Genomic DNA, 16,782 nt, shown 5'->3' on the forward strand with positions numbered 1-16,782 from the left:
CGCAAAATAGGCCGAATAATCAAATCTTCCTTCGGCTGAACGGCGTGTGATAGAAATGTGTTCGGCGCGCTGGGCCCCCGGGGCGCACAACTGAGGACAATAAAACAAAATAATATTTTAGTCAAAACAGAGCGAAGATGCTCCCAGCAACGTGGGATTAGCATACTGAGGGCAAATATGCAGAGAATGCGAGATAATGAGCGCTGATTATTCAATCCAATGAATGTTAAATAGGGAGTGCGGCCCCGGGGCCCTTATTGCACCGCGCTCAGTTTATTGGCTGGCCTATTTTGAAGTTTCCCTTGTTTTGTTTTGATTCCACTTGTCTACGTGCAAAGGGTGATGGTGACCTTATGGGATGGTAATTGGAAAGGAGTCAGACGTTAAGTGCAGGTATTTGTGCGGCCATAAAGGCAACGAGGGCAGCCTGGGGCTCCCAGATAAACCCCCCCTTCCACTGCCTTTAGCCCCCCTCATCCTAATCTCACCCGACCTCCTGCGCCTACCAGCTGTCACCTACACCTTCATGGGCTGACGTCACTTTAGCAGTAGTGATGAGTGAATCTGTCCCGTTCTGGGTCGGACTGGGCCGCCGGGACACCGGGAAAAATCCCGGTGGGCCCCGGCGGCCCAGACCCCCTGCCCGACCACTCCTGGCCCAACGCGTTAAATTTACGCGGATGTTGAGTGGGGGGCCCTGCGAGGGGGGGAGGCTATGGGCGTGGACCATATGGGCGGGCTATGGCCGCGGGCAGGGGCGGGCCAAGCCGACCGGGCGCCCTAGGCAACCCGGTCGGCCAACTCCGCCCACCTCCCCGCTCCCCCGAACGGCACATGTGCGCCAAAGCACAGGAGGCGGTGCAGGGGGGGCGGGGCAATTAGATCAGTCATTGCCTCCGCCGCTAATGACAAGCGGCGGGGGCAATGACAAAGTAGCACTAGGGGTAGGCAGGAGAGGCTGCCTGGCGCCCCTAAATCATTGCACCCTAGGCAGCCGCCTCTTCTGCCTACCCCTAGTTCCGGCCCTGGCCGCAGGCCCCGGTGGGCCCTTCACCCCCCAGTCCAACCCTGGTCCCGTTTCACTTTGCCCAAAAAATTGTGCAAATGCGGCTACTGCACGACTTTTTTGATGCAACCACAACTTATTTGACGTGAGCGCAACTTGTTTTTATGCAACCGCAACTTATTTGACGTGAGCGCAGCTTGTTTTTATGCAGCCGCAACTTATTTGACGTGAGCGCAGCTTGTTTTTATGCAACCGCAACTTATTTGACGTGAGCGCAGCTTGTTTTTATGCAACCGCAACTTATTTGACGTGAGCGCAGCTTGTTTTTATGCAACCGCAACTTATTTGACGTGAGCGCAGCTTGTTTTTATGCAACCGCAACTTATTTGACGTGAGCGCAGCTTGTTTTTATGCAACCGCAACTTATTTGACGTGAGCGCAGCTTGTTTTTATGCAACCGCAACTTATTTGACATGAGCGCAGCTTGTTTTTATGCAACCGCAACTTATTTGACATGAGCGCAGCTTGTTTTTATGCAACCGCAACTTATTTGACGTGAGCGCAGCTTGTTTTTATGCAGCCGCAACTTATTTGACGTGAGCACAGCTTGTTTTTATGCAACCGCAACTTATTTGACGTGAGCGCAACTTGTTTTTATGCAACCGCAACTTATTTGACGTGAGCGCAGCTTGTTTTTATGCAACCGCAACTTATTTGAAGTGAGCGCAACTTGTTTTTATGCAACCGCAACTTATTTGACACAACTTTTTCCCTTAAGCCGGCCATACACGCATGAATATTATCATACAGAACCAGCGCCGGATTTCAAAACCGGCCGCCCCCGGTCGCACGCCCCCCCTCCCCCCCCGAGTGCGCATGCGTGAACAGCGGGAGTGCGCATGCGCGAAGGGGCGTGTTTAGGGGCGCATGCGCGAACAGCGGGGGCGGGCGGTAGGGTTGGGGATCCAAGCGGCCATGCGCCGTAGGTCAAACTAGCATACGGAGCAGTGGGGAGAAGTCCCCATTGCTCCGTATGGGAACACAAATTTTGGTGCGGCGTAGGTGGCTCGAAGAGGTGACTAATATCACAAAGGTTGCGAATATCGGTCGACTCGCCGATCGGGCGGGTTAAAAAGATTTTGATCAGGCGCCATTGAAGGCGCCCGAGCAAAATCTACATTCAGGGCTGAATGGGCAGAAGGAGGTAGAATTTCTATTGTTTCTACCTTCATATCTGACGATTCAGCAGTGGAGGGTGGGAACGATCTTTTGTACGACCAATGGTTGCACGAAAGATCATTATTGCTACGTGTGTGGCCAGCTTTGTGGAAGTTTCACCAAAAATTTGCCAATGCCAAAATATGGAATTTCGCAGCTAATCCACGTCTAGCAAAAACTTTCGCTCATCGTTATTTAACAGTCGTTTTTGTTGTTTCTAGGGGATTGCAGACAGTCAGGGGCCCATCTACTGCACATTCCCCATAATAGTTCCTATGTCCGTCCTCCTGCTGTCTTCACTTTCACAGGTGTCTGTGCCTCTTTGTCTGTGCATGTAATATCTCCATCTGGGGACTCAGGACACTATCTGCTGGATCTTCTGTCCCTCTTAACTTTGCCTTTAAACAAACTTCTTGCAAGCTGGGCTCTCGGGTTACTATAAGAACTCTGGTAACATCAGGAACCGGAAGTGCAAATAGTTTCCTTCGTGTTTCTCCTTCCTGTACTGTTCTTGCTGAAGGTTCTAAAGAAGATGAATTCCAAAAGCTTCAGGACCAACTGAGGAAACGCATGGACTAGGGGCAGCATTATGTACCATTTAAAGGTTATGGCCCTGAGAGAATGGTGCCCAAGGATCTTATTCCATTCTTTATATCCCAACAAGCCCTATAGCCCTCCAGCATCTTAAGGAAGTCCACTTTGGTGGCAACAGCTTCCCTGGGGGTTACAACTGGGATTCAACCCTGGCACCCAGACATCTAAGAGGCCCCCCTGGAAATAGAGAATTCAGTCTACACAACATATGTACACTCAAATTCCCTACAATGCAGGTTATAGGAAGAGGCTTCCATGGTATGAACTCCAATATTATAATGGAGGCATGGGGCAAATGTCTTTTCTGCCCTACCTTAAAACCAGGCATGCCTGCCATCTGGCTTACTGCCAATAGTGGTAATTAATTTGCCCCCACCCCCCTGGTAGGGTCTCTGTGCAGAAGGACACAGCATTGCAAATACACGGCAGACTTGTTCAGTTCTGCTGGCACTTTAAGCAACAGTGCAGTTCAGAAATTAATGTTTAGCCAAAGAAAATTAAGACTATGGACATTTTAAAATATGTAATTGTAGAAAACCTCAGCCTGGCATTCACAATGCTAAATAAAAGTATAAATTCTAAATACATAAACATATATTCAGGAAGATTGTTATCTGAACTGTAGGGTTAGAGCTGTGCAGAAACAATGTACAATAAAGCACAATGGGGATTATTTATCAACAGTGGGCAAATTTGCCCATGGGCAGTAACCCATAGCAACCAATCAGTGATTACCTTTTTTCAGCCAGCTGCAGGCAGAACAATTGATAGTTTGCCATGGGTTACTGCCCATGGGCAAATTTGCCCACAGATAAATGGCCCCCAATGCATCTACATTTTCACACATTGGCATTTTCCATACACCCTGTTGTTTAGAAAGCACCAAAGCAAATAACCATCCCAGTAATAATAGTGTTGGGCTGTTTTTGCCCAGGGACCTGAGGGGCCCCATAGTTTTTCCCACTCTGACTGATACAGTCAGTAATAAGGGCCCTGCTCCATAGAGAGGGGAAGGGTTCACAAGATGTGGGTTTGGCCAAGGCCAGAAGGCAGCAAAGGGAGCGGCTAAGTGGGTGCTGGTTGGGCAGGGGTAGTGGAAAGGTAGCGGAAGGCAGTGAAGGGAGCAGCTAAGTGGCTGCTGGTTGGGCAGGGGTAGTGGAAAGGCAGCGGAAGGCAGTGAAGGGAGCAGCTAAGTGGGTGCTGGTTGGGCAGGGGTAGTGGAAAGGTAGCGGAAGGCAGCAAAGGGAGCAGCTAAGTGGGTGCTGGTTGGGCAGGGGTAGTGGAAAGGCAGCAGAAGGCAGTAAAGTGGTGTCCCTTGGTAGGGGGATAGTGTTGGGCCCATAGGTGGGCACCCTTAGCTAATGACACCCACATGTGGGGGGGGGGGTTCAGCAGGTGGGAGAGACCCACAGCCGTCTCTGTATGTCAGGGAGAAGCCTTGGCGCTGCCAGTATGTGATTGAGTGAGTTGTGCCCCTTGTGTAAAGGAGCATTCAGCCTATTAAGTGGCTCATTGACTACTCAGGCAGGAAATTGACTTCACTGGACTTCATTTGCCTCTAAGTCGGCCGTTTGCCTTTGTTATGGTGCCGGCCGCCTGCCTGTGTTTGCTCTGAGCCTTCACTCATGAATAAGGAACGGTCCTGCTGTAATCCCCGCTCCCCTCGCCCCTAAAGATGATTCGATTGCAAATTCCTAGCAGAGCTGCAATGTCAGGCCTGTTTGCTGAAGGGATAACGCCGCTGCCTGCGCCGCTCCTCACTATGTTCTCCCATAGCATTAACTCCTCTGCTTTATGGCATTAACCCCCTCTGCTTTATGGCATTAACCCCCTCTGCTTTATGGCATTAACCCCCCTCTGACAGCCCCCCCTACCCACTCCCTCATTGCCTCTTGGATATGAATGCAACCCCAATCTCCAATTCTGCTGAATGGATATATGGGGGTAGAATTCAGATTCATGCACTGAGGGATTATGGGAAAAGCGACTATGATTAAAGTGATACCTGTATCATCAATAGTTACTGGGCCCCACAGCAAAAATATGTATATGGCCCCCATAACCCCGGGTATGATGATCACAAACATATAATGAAATTGCACGTCCTTTAGGGGTTCACTGGGTCCCACAGGTACAACCCTGTCAGCTGTATTTATGAACAACCCCAGAAAAACATTAAAGGCTGCGGCCATTAGTGGTGCTGGGAGGTGCCGCTGCTCTGTTGCTGAGCATTGAACCCAATAAAGAAAGGGGTACTACAGGGCACACTAATCTCATACTGATTGGCTCGTATCCCCCCACGTATCCCCCACAGGGGGGGCAGATCCCCTCTGACACCTCTACCTGCCCCAACAGGTTTAATAATAAAGTCCCCAGGAATTTGTATAGGGCCCTGTCTCTAATTCCAGGCTTAGCATCCCATTCAGTGAGTGTCAGGGGGGGCCTGAGACCCCACCAGCTCCCCCTGCCCAACACTCCCCTAGAGCAGCCTCCTGGGAATGGGACAGATCTAGTTCTCATTAGCCCTAATAGCTCAGCCCTTGTACTCACTTAATGCCCCAGTAATGAAGGCACAACAGCAGGGTCTCTTTGTCCCAATTCAGCCCCAGTCAGCTGCAGATCAGAGGAAGGTCCCTTTAATAAAGCACCAAAGTGAATGATTTCCAGCCATGATACATCCCCTCACCAAACTCAGCCCTTAATTAACAGCCTCAAGCTTATTCAGTATCATCCATACCCTTAATATCATCACATCAGAACCATCTGAGTACTATCCCTACCCTCTGAACCATCTGAGTACTATCCCTACCCTCTGAACCATCTGAGTACTATCCCTACCCTCTGAACCATCTGAGTACTATCCCTACCCTCTGAACCATCTGAGTACTATCCCTACCCTCTGAACCATCTGAGTACTATCCCTACCCTATGAACCATCTGAGTACTATCCCTACCCTCTGAACCATCTGAGTACTATCCCTACCCTCTGAACCATCTGAGTACTATCCCTACCATCTGAACCATCTGAGTACTATCCCAACCCTCTGAACCATCTGAGTACTATCCCTACCCTCTGAACCATCTGAGTACTATCCCAACCCTCTGAACCATCTGATTACTATCCCTACCCTCTGAACCATCTGAGTACTATCCCTACCCTCTGAACCATCTGAGTACTATCCCAACCCTCTGAACCATCTGAGTACTATCCCTACCCTCTGAACCATCTGAGTACTATCCCTTCCCTCTGAACCATCTGAGTACTATCCCTACCCTCTGAACCATCTGATTACTATCCCTACCCTCTGAACCATCTGAGTACTATCCCTACCATCTGAACCATCTGAGTACTATCCCTACCCTCTGAACCATCTGAGTACTATCCCTACCCTCTGAACCATCTGAGTACTATCCCAACCCTCTGAACCATCTGAGTACTATGCCTACCCTGTGAACCATATGAGTACCATCCTGGACACTATACCATCTGAGCACCATCCCAAGTATACACCCAGGCCATTCAAAGGAAGGAATGGGTTTCCCTTACTGTACAGTCACTGTCCTACTGTTGCAATCTTGGCCATCTTCTACTGTCACTATCCCCCTTACCTTGCCAGATAGTTATTGGAAAGAAAAATCTAATAAATCTAATTTTCTCCATTTATAGACAAAGATCCCTGACTCTCCTGCATGGTATTCAGAATAAATATCTGGTTCTGTTGAATGGTACTCAGTATTAGTCTGGTTCTGCTGCATTGTATGTATGTATATCTTTATCGTACTCAGTATTAGTCTGGTTCTGCTGCATTGTATGTATGTATATCTTTATTGTACTCAGGATTAGTCTGGTTCTGCTGCATTGTATGTATGTATATCTTTATTGTGCTCAGTATTAGTCTGGTTCTGCTGCATTGTATGTATGTATATCTTTATTGTGCTCAGTATTAGTCTGGTTCTGCTGCATTGTGCTCAGTATTAGTCTGGTTCTGCTGCATTGTGCTCAGTATTAGTCTGGTTCTGCTGCATTGTGCTCAGTATTAGTCTGGTTCTGCTGCATTGTACTCAGTATTAGTCTGGTTCTGCTGCATTGTGCTCAGTATTAGTCTGGTTCTGCTGCATTGTGCTCAGTATTAGTCTGGTTCTGCTGCATTGTGCTCAGTATTAGTCTGGTTCTGCTGCATTGTATGTATGTATATCTTTATCGTACTCAGTATTAGTCTGGTTCTGCTGCATTGTACTCAGTATTAGTCTGGTTCTGCTGCATTGTATGTATGTATATCTTTATTGTACTCAGTATTAGTCTGGTTCTGCTGCATTGTATGTATGTATATCTTTATCGTACTCAGTATTAGTCTGGTTCTGCTGCATTGTACTCAGTATTAGTCTGGTTCTGCTGCATTGTATGTATGTATATCTTTATTGTACTCAGTATTAGTCTGGTTCTGCTGCATTGTACTCAGTATTAGTCTGGTTCTGCTGCATTGTATGTATGTATATCTTTATCGTACTCAGTATTAGTCTGGTTCTGCTGCATTGTACTCAGTATTAGTCTGGTTCTGCTGCATTGTATGTATGTATATCTTTATCGTACTCAGTATTAGTCTGGTTCTGCTGCATTGTACTCAGTATTAGTCTGGTTCTGCTGCATTGTATGTATGTATATCTTTATCGTACTCAGTATTAGTCTGGTTCTGCTGCATTGTACTCAGTATTAGTCTGGTTCTGCTGCATTGTATGTATGTATATCTTTATCGTACTCAGTATTAGTCTGGTTCTGCTGCATTGTGCTCAGTATTAGTCTGGTTCTGCTGCATTGTGCTCAGTATTAGTCTGGTTCTGCTGCATTGTGCTCAGTATTAGTCTGGTTCTGCTGCATTGTACTCAGTATTAGTCTGGTTCTGCTGCATTGTATGTATGTATATCTTTATTGTACTCAGTATTAGTCTGGTTCTGCTGCATTGTACTCAGTATTAGTCTGGTTCTGCTGCATTGTATGTATGTATATCTTTATCGTACTCAGTATTAGTCTGGTTCTGCTGCATTGTACTCAGTATTAGTCTGGTTCTGCTGCATTGTATGTATGTATATCTTTATTGTACTCAGTATTAGTCTGGTTCTGCTGCATTGTACTCAGTATTAGTCTGGTTCTGCTGCATTGTATGTATGTATATCTTTATCGTACTCAGTATTAGTCTGGTTCTGCTGCATTGTGCTCAGTATTAGTCTGGTTCTGCTGCATTGTGCTCAGTATTAGTCTGGTTCTGCTGCATTGTGCTCAGTATTAGTCTGGTTCTGCTGCATTGTGCTCAGTATTAGTCTGGTTCTGCTGCATTGTACTCAGTATTAGTCTGGTTCTGCTGCATTGTACTCAGTATTAGTCTGGTTCTGCTGCATTGTGCTCAGTATTAGTCTGGTTCTGCTGCATTGTGCTCAGTATTAGTCTGGTTCTGCTGCATTGTACTCAGTATTAGTCTGGTTCTGCTGCATTGTATGTATGTATATCTTTATCGTACTCAGTATTAGTCTGGTTCTGCTGCATTGTATGTATGTATATCTTTATCGTACTCAGTATTAGTCTGGTTCTGCTGCATTGTATGTATGTATATCTTTATTGTACTCAGTATTAGTCTGGTTCTGCTGCATTGTGCTCAGTATTAGTCTGGTTCTGCTGCATTGTATGTATGTATATCTTTATCGTACTCAGTATTAGTCTGGTTCTGCTGCATTGTATGTATGTATATCTTTATCGTACTCAGTATTAGTCTGGTTCTGCTGCATTGTGCTCAGTATTAGTCTGGTTCTGCTGCATTGTATGTATGTATATCTTTATTGTGCTCAGTATTAGTCTGGTTCTGCTGCACATTACTCAGTACAAGTGTAATACCTCCTCGGGCAGTGGTAAAACACCCAGAGCAATTGATTTCTATTATGTTCTGCCTGAGCTTTACCAGCTGGAATCCGTAGGGAATTAGTCCCAGTGTGATTAGCCGCCATGTTTCCATCTGCCCATTGTGTGTATGAGAGCTGCCCCCTTGGGGGAACTTATAGGACTCACTAAATGTCCCAGGGCAATAAGGGTCTTTCTTCCTAAAGGTCCCAGGTTTAGTAGAGAGGTGAGGACAGAAATAAGAGAACTGAGTCATTTATTAGGGACCAGTAATTAAATCATGGTAAGTGGTTCTAAAGGATATTACAGATTAATTCCCTTTCAAAAGGCTTAGATTAACTCAATACAGCAGAACAGTGTTAGACATAGTGGCCCCCTGAGAGGTGGCTGAAAGGGGTCCTTAGGTCTCTGTGGGACAGGAATGACCAATCAGCAGGGGGAGATAAACATTAGGATTGCCCAGCGGTTACACACAAAAGGCCCCAGGATGGCAGGGCTCAGGCCCCAGGACACAAAGCCCTCAGGTTCCCAGGCTCCCACTGCCTCATCCTTTTCTTTTCTGCCCCCCCACCCCGGAAAGGACTTACATTCATCTGCCCAACTAAATCCACACACAGAGAGGTTTTAGGGACCCAAACCTTTTTATTGACTCTTCCCTCTATATGAAACCAAACAACATCAGCTCCAATAAAACATTCTCCCCCAATTATCCAGGGTAACTGCTTTGCTTATTTCCCCCCCTTATTCAGCCAGAAAGGCATATATTTCCCTGTGTGTTCCCCACTTTCAGCCCAGTTGTACAGCACCAGGCACTGTGAGAAGCTTCGAATGATGTGTGGCCCCAAAGCAGAGCAAAACTGTTATTTCTGTAAGGCCCTGTGTGGTTCTGTGGCTCTGTATGGTTCTGTATGGCTCTACGTGGCTCTGTGTGGCTCTGTATGGTTCTGTATGGCTCTGTGTGGCTCTGTGTGGCTCTGTATGGTTCTGTATGGCTCTGTGTGCTCTGTGTGGCTCTGTGTGGCTCTGTATGGTTCTGGATGGCTCTACGTGGCTCTGTGTGGCTCTGTATGGCTCTGTATGGCTCTGTGTGGCTCTGTGTGGCTCTGTATGGCTCTGCATGGCTCTGCATGGCTCTGTGTGGCTCTGTATGGTTCTGTGGCTCTGTATGGTTCTGTGGCTCTGTATGGCTCTGTGTGGCTCTGTATGGTTCTGTGGCTCTGTATGGCTCTGTGTGGCTCTGTATGGCTCTGTATGGCTCTGTGTGGCTCTGTATGGCTCTGTATGGTTCTGTATGGTTCTGTGTGGCTCTGTATGGTTCTGTGGCTCTGTATGGCTCTGTATGGTTCTGTGGCTCTGTATGGCTCTGTATGGTTCTGTTTGGCTCTGTATGGTTCTGTATGGCTCTGTATGGTTCTGTATGGCTCTGTATGGCTCTGTATGGTTCTGTATGGCTCTGTGTGGCTCTGTATGGCTCTGTGTGGCTCTGTATGGCTCTGTATGGCTCTGTATGGCTCTGTATGGCTCTGTATGGCTCTGTATGGCTCTGTGTGGTTCTGTAGGGCTCTGTGTGGCTCTGTATGGCTCTGTATGGTTCTGTATGGTTCTGTGGCTCTGTATGGCTCTGTATGGTTCTGTGGCTCTGTATGGTTCTGTGTGGCTCTGTGTGGCTCTGTATGGTTCTGTGGCTCTGTATGGCTCTGTATGGTTCTGTGGCTCTGTATGGTTCTGTGTGGCTCTGTATGGTTCTGTGGCTCTGTATGGGTCTGTATGGTTCTGTGGCTCTGTATGGCTCTGTATGGTTCTGTGGCTCTGTATGGTTCTGTGTGGCTCTGTATGGCTCTGTATGGCTCTGTATGGCTCTGTATGGCTCTGTGTGGCTCTGTGTGGCTCTGCGTGGCTCTGTATGGTTCTGTGTGGCTCTGTGTGGCTCTGTATGGTTCTGTGTGGCTCTGTATGGCTCTGTATGGCTCTGTATGGCTCTGTATGGCTCTGTGTGGCTCTGTATGGCTCTGCATGGCTCTGTATGGCTCTGCATGGCTCTGTATGGCTCTGCATGGCTCAGTATGGCTCTGTATGGCTCTGCATGGCTCTGTATGGCTCAGTATGGCTCTGTATATCCCTGTGAGGCTCCTTATGGCACTATACATTATTATATGACTATGGATGACATTATCATGGCTAATTGTAGAGCCAGTATGTGGGGGGGTGCCCCTGCCTCCCACAGATTAGCCACGTACAAGCTGATTTACTCTGCTGCCTGCACTCTGCATTAGGCACGGCCAAGGTTGCCCAAAGCCTTATAGCAAATAATGAATAATAGATTGGGGGTGACCCAGACAGGACCTCTGTTCCACACCCAGATACACTCATCGATCCCCAGCCCTTACCTACACACACCAGCGGCACCGGCACATCAGCTGCTATGGAGGGGCAGGGGGGCAGGGGGGCAGTAAGTAAGGCCCCCCCTCTCCCAATATTCTAATATACAGGTACAATCACTGCCAAACCCGCCCTACATCTGCCCACTGTACCACTCAGGCTCTAGGCCTGGCTCCGGTACCAGCAGATCCCATTGGTCATTGCTGAAGCCTGAATCCTGGGATATTACTTATCATTAAGGCCTGAATCCCAATCAAACGGAATAGATTTTGTTGTTGGTTTTGTTTGCTCTGCCTCAGCTCTGCTTTCCTATCACTCTCTTAGTTACATCAGTCACAGGCACCTCCAGGCAGCAGTGATGTCAATTTAGAATATCTGCCATAAAGCAAGGCAGGACTGCTGTTTGTCAGACAGACAATTGGGATGTTGTATATCCTTGTATCATCCTCAGATAACCTTACCATATCCAGTAATGCTGGGTACTGGCAGAGATATCCTAATTGCATGCATCCTACCATTAGTGAACTACAACTCCCAACATGCTCTGGCTGCTTTCCCAAAGTCATTGGGATGTGCTGGGAGTGGCAGTTCTTTAACAAGCAACTACACACACACATTCACATATAAATACCTACAGGCGTGCTGGCATCCCAGTCACCAGTCTTAGTTTGTTTAGAAATTGGGGGGTTTTGCACTAAATAGTTTCTAGAGGCCAGAAACAAAGGCACACAACTCACTACCTCACATGGCCTCAAGGTGGCAGCAGAGCCTGTATAAAATAGTTCAATGCAATAAAGGACACAACTGTAATGCTTTCTCTATAATATCAATTCTGTCAGTGGAGGAATACAACATTTCTGGAACTCTGCCTTTTTGTTAATTGTCAAATTACCTCAAAACAAGTCTGATATGACTCTGGAAGCAATGCTTCTATATATATATATATACAATAAACTGCCAACAAGACCTCTGGAAATACTTACCTTTCAAGTCTGAAATGCTTGCAGACTTGGAAGAAAATGGAAAGTAAGATATACCAAGTATTACTCAAATAGAAAAAGAAGTTAGTAACAATTTGGAATATGAATTAGCAACACAAAGAGATTTTAATGAAAAAATAGATTTACAAAAGGCTTATTAATTTTGGAAACTACACATGGAAATACAATCATTCTAAAGTCACCTTTTCTATTAAAAAAAGGTCAAAGGAAAAAAGGAAAAATAAAGAAAGAAGGAAAGAAAAGGAAAAAAAGGGAGTTAGTTATTTAATTCTGTATTATTTAGCTATTGGTTATGATATCACTTGTCATGTTATTATGCCCAGGCACTCTGTGTATCAATACAATCATATCTAACCCATTATCATTTAGGGAAATCCCCCCCCCCCAGCTCTGTCTTCTGCTCGGGGTGGAGCTTATTTACCAGGCCAGACAGATACATTTACTATAATGGTCAGGTAGTAAGCTCTAATCGAATAGAAGCACCCTCTGCTGGTCAGTTGGGATCACTACAACTCCAAAGTATGTATGTATGTATGTATGTATATGTTTATTTATAAAGCGATACTTATGTACGCAGCGCTGTACAGTAGAATAGATTACTACAACATGGAAGAATCAAAGACACAAGAGGATGGAGGTCCCTGTCCCGTAGAGCTTACAGTCTATATGGGAGGGTAACTTACAGACACAAATAGGGAAATATAAATGCTGTAGGTGACAGTGGGTGACATTACAGTATAAGTGCCAGTTCCCAGATCAGGTGTTGGGTGAGGGCCCCAATAGGGAGTCTTTACGTTTAGTTTTATAAAGACTGAGGGAGGATTCTCTCCGGGGGAAATCAGGGAGGGCATTCCCAATGTGAGGGGCAGCAAGGCAGAAAGGGTTAAGGTGGGAAACAGCAGTAGTAGTGGTTACAGTAATAAATACCAGCATATATAATCATGGGATTTGGGTGACCTGAAGCTTTTGAGCTGAATCCTCTGCCACCTCCCTGCCCACTGTGCCAGGCAGCATGGGGAAAGCAGTCCCTGATGTTTAAAAAAAAGGTGTTGGGGTCCGAACAGTGGGAAATAAACCCTGGGGTCTCCATTCCTAATCTCCTTGATTCCCAGAGGTGCTGTGGTGATATGGTGAGAGGGCGGATATGGCATTAAACATTTTTTTTAACTGCACAAAGGAAGAAATGGTTGACAGTAGGTGCTGGGAGTAATACGACAAAAGGGCTGCAGGGAGTGCAACATTTAGTGTATAAATCTTTTCCTGTTGAATTTTGTCCTACTGTCTCAGTCTTGTCCTACTGTCTCAGTCTTGTCCTACTGTCTCCATCTTGTCCTACTGTTTCCATCTTGTCCTACTGTCTCCATCTTGTCCTACTGTTTCCATCTTGTCCTACTGTCTCCATCTTGTCCTACTGTCTCCATCTTGTCCTACTGTTTCCATCTTGTCCTACTGTCTCCATCTTGCCCTACTGTCTCCATCTTGTCCTACTGTCTCCATCTTGCCCTACTGTCTCCATCTTGTCCTACTGTCTCCATCTTGTCCTACTGTCTCCATCTTGTCCTACTGTCTCCATCTTGTCCTACTGTTTCCATCTTGCCCTACTGTCTCCATCTTGTCCTACTGTCTCAGTCTTGTCCTACTGTCTCCATCTTGCCCTACTGTCTCCATCTTGTCCTACTGTCTCAGTCTTGCCCTACTGTCTCCATCTTGTCCTACTGTCTCAGTCTTGTCCTACTGTCTCCATCTTGTCCTACTGTCTCAGTCTTTTCCTACTGTCTCCATCTTGTCCTACTGTCTCCATCTTGTCCTACTGTCTCAGTCTTGTCCTACTGTCTCCATCTTGTCCTACTGTCTCAGTCTTGTCCTACTGTCTCCATCTTGTCCTACTGTCTCCATCTTGTCCTACTGTTTCCATCTTGTCCTACTGTCTCCATCTTGTCCTACTGTTTCCATCTTGCCCTACTGTCTCAGTCTTGTCCTACTGTCTCCATCTTGTCCTACTGTCTCAGTCTTGTCCTAGTGTCTCAGTCTTGTCCTACTGTCTCCATCTTGTCCTACTGTCTCAGTCTTGTCCTACTGTCTCAGTCTTGTCCTACTGTCTCAGTCTTGTCCTACTGTCTCAGTCTTGCCCTACTGTCTCCACCTTGTCCTACTGTCTCAGTCTTGTCCTACTGTCTCAGTCTTGTCCTACTGTCTCCATCTTGTCCTACAGTCTCAGTCTTGTCCTACTGTCTCCATCTTGTCTTACTGTCTCAGTCTTGTCCTAGTGTCTCAGTCTTGTCCTACTGTCTCCATCTTGTCCTACTGTCTCAGTCTTGTCCTACTGTCTCAGTCTTGTCCTACTGTCTCCATCTTGTCCTACTGTCTCAGTCTTGTCCTATTGTCTCAGTCTTGTCCTACTGTCTCCATCTTGTCCTACTGTCTCCATCTTGTCCTACTGTCTCCATCTTGTCTTACTGTCTCCATCTTGTCCTACTGTCTCCATCTTGTCCTACTGTCTCCATCTTGTCCTACTGTCTCAGTCTTGTCCTACTGTCTCAGTCTTGTCCTACTGTCTCAGTCTTGTCCTACTGTCTCAGTCTTGTCCTACTGTCTCAGTCTTGCCCTACTGTCTCCACCTTGTCCTACTGTCTCAGTCTTGTCCTACTGTCTCAGTCTTGTCCTACTGTCTCCATCTTGTCCTACAGTCTCAGTCTTGTCCTACTGTCTCCATCTTGTCCTACTGTCTCAGTCTTGTCCTAGTGTCTCAGTCTTGTCCTACTGTCTCCATCTTGTCCTACTGTCTCAGTCTTGTCCTACTGTCTCAGTCTTGTCCTACTGTCTCAGTCTTGTCCTACTGTCTCCATCTTGTCCTACTGTCTCAGTCTTGTCCTATTGTCTCAGTCTTGTCCTACTGTCTCCATCTTGTCCTACTGTCTCAGTCTTGTCCTACTGTCTCAGTCTTGTCCTATTGTCTCAGTCTTGTCCTACTGTCTCCATCATGTCCTACTGTCTCCATCTTGTCCTACTGTCTCCATCTTGTCCTACTGTCTCCATCTTGTCCTACTGTCTCCATCTTGCCCTACTCTCTCAGTCTTGTCCTACTGTCTCCATCTTGTCCTACTGTCTCCATCTTGTCCTACTGTCTCCATCTTGTCCTACTGTCTCCATCTTGTCCTACTGTTTCCATCTTGTCCTACTGTCTCCATCTTGCCCTACTGTCTCAGTCTTGTCCTACTGTCTCAGTCTTGTCCTACTGTCTCCATCTTGCCCTACTGTCTCAGTCCTGTCCTACTGTCTCAGTCTTGTCCTACTGTCTCCATCTTGTCCTACTGTCTCCATCTTGTCCTACTGTGGCCATCTTGCCCTACTGTCTCCATCTTGTCCTACTGTCTCCATCTTGTCCTACTGTCTCCATCTTGTCCTACTGTTTCCATCTTGCCCTACTGTCTCCATCTTGTCCTACTGTCTCAGTCTTGTCCTACTGTCTCCATCTTGCCCTACTGTCTCCGTCTTGTCCTACTGTCTCAGTCTTGTCCTACTGTCTCCATCTTGCCCTACTGTCTCCATCTTGTCCTACTGTCTCAGTCTTGCCCTACTGTCTCCATCTTGTCCTACTGTCTCAGTCTTGTCCTACTGTCTCCATCTTGTCCTACTGTCTCAGTCTTTTCCTACTGTCTCCATCTTGTCCTACTGTCTCCATCTTGTCCTACTGTCTCAGTCTTGTCCTACTGTCTCCATCTTGTCCTACTGTCTCAGTCTTGTCCTACTGTCTCCATCTTGTCATACTGTTTCCATCTTGTCCTACTGTCTCCATCTTGTCCTACTGTCTCCATCTTGTCCTACTGTTTCAGTCTTGTCCTACTGTCTCAGTCTTGTCCTACTGTCTCAGTCTTGTCCTACTGTCTCAGTCTTGTCCTACTGTCTCTGTCTTGTCCTACTGTCTCAGTCTTGTCCTACCTTCTCCATCTTGTCCTACAGTCTCAGTCTTGTCCTACTGTCTCCATCTTGTCCTACTGTCTCAGTCTTGTCCTAGTGTCTCAGTCTTGTCCTACTGTCTCCATCTTGTCCTACTGTCTCAGTCTTGTCCTACTGTCTCCATCTTGTCCTACTGTCTCAGTCTTGTCCTAGTGTCTCAGTCTTGTCCTACTGTCTCCATCTTGTCCTACTGTCTCAGTCTTGTCCTACTGTCTCAGTCTTGTCCTACTGTCTCAGTCTTGTCCTACTGTCTCCATCTTGTCCTACTGTCTCAGTCTTGTCCTATTGTCTCAGTCTTGTCCTACTGTCTCCATCTTGTCCTACTGTCTCAGTCTTGTCCTACTGTCTCAGTCTTGTCCTATTGTCTCAGTCTTGTCCTACTGTCTCCATCTTGTCCTACTGTCTCCATCTTGTCCTACTGTCTCCATCTTGTCCTACTGTCTCCATCTTGTCCTACTGTCTCCATCTTGCCCTACTCTCTCAGTCTTGTCCTACTGTCTCCATCTTGTCCTACTGTCTCCATCTTGTCCTACTGTCTCCATCTTGTCCTACTGTCTCCATCTTGTCCTACTGTTTCCATCTTGTCCTACTGTCTCCATCTTGCCCTACTGTCTCAGTCTTGTCCTACTGTCTCAGTCTTGTCCTACTGTCTCCATCTTGCCCTACTGTCTCAGTCTTGTCCTACTGTCTCAGTCTTGTCCTACTGTCTCCATCTTGTCCTACTGTCTCCATCTTGTCCT

The sequence above is a fragment of the Xenopus tropicalis genome, chromosome 1, assembly GCF_000004195.4.
Source record: "Xenopus tropicalis strain Nigerian chromosome 1, UCB_Xtro_10.0, whole genome shotgun sequence".
Classification (NCBI taxonomy): domain Eukaryota; kingdom Metazoa; phylum Chordata; class Amphibia; order Anura; family Pipidae; genus Xenopus; species Xenopus tropicalis.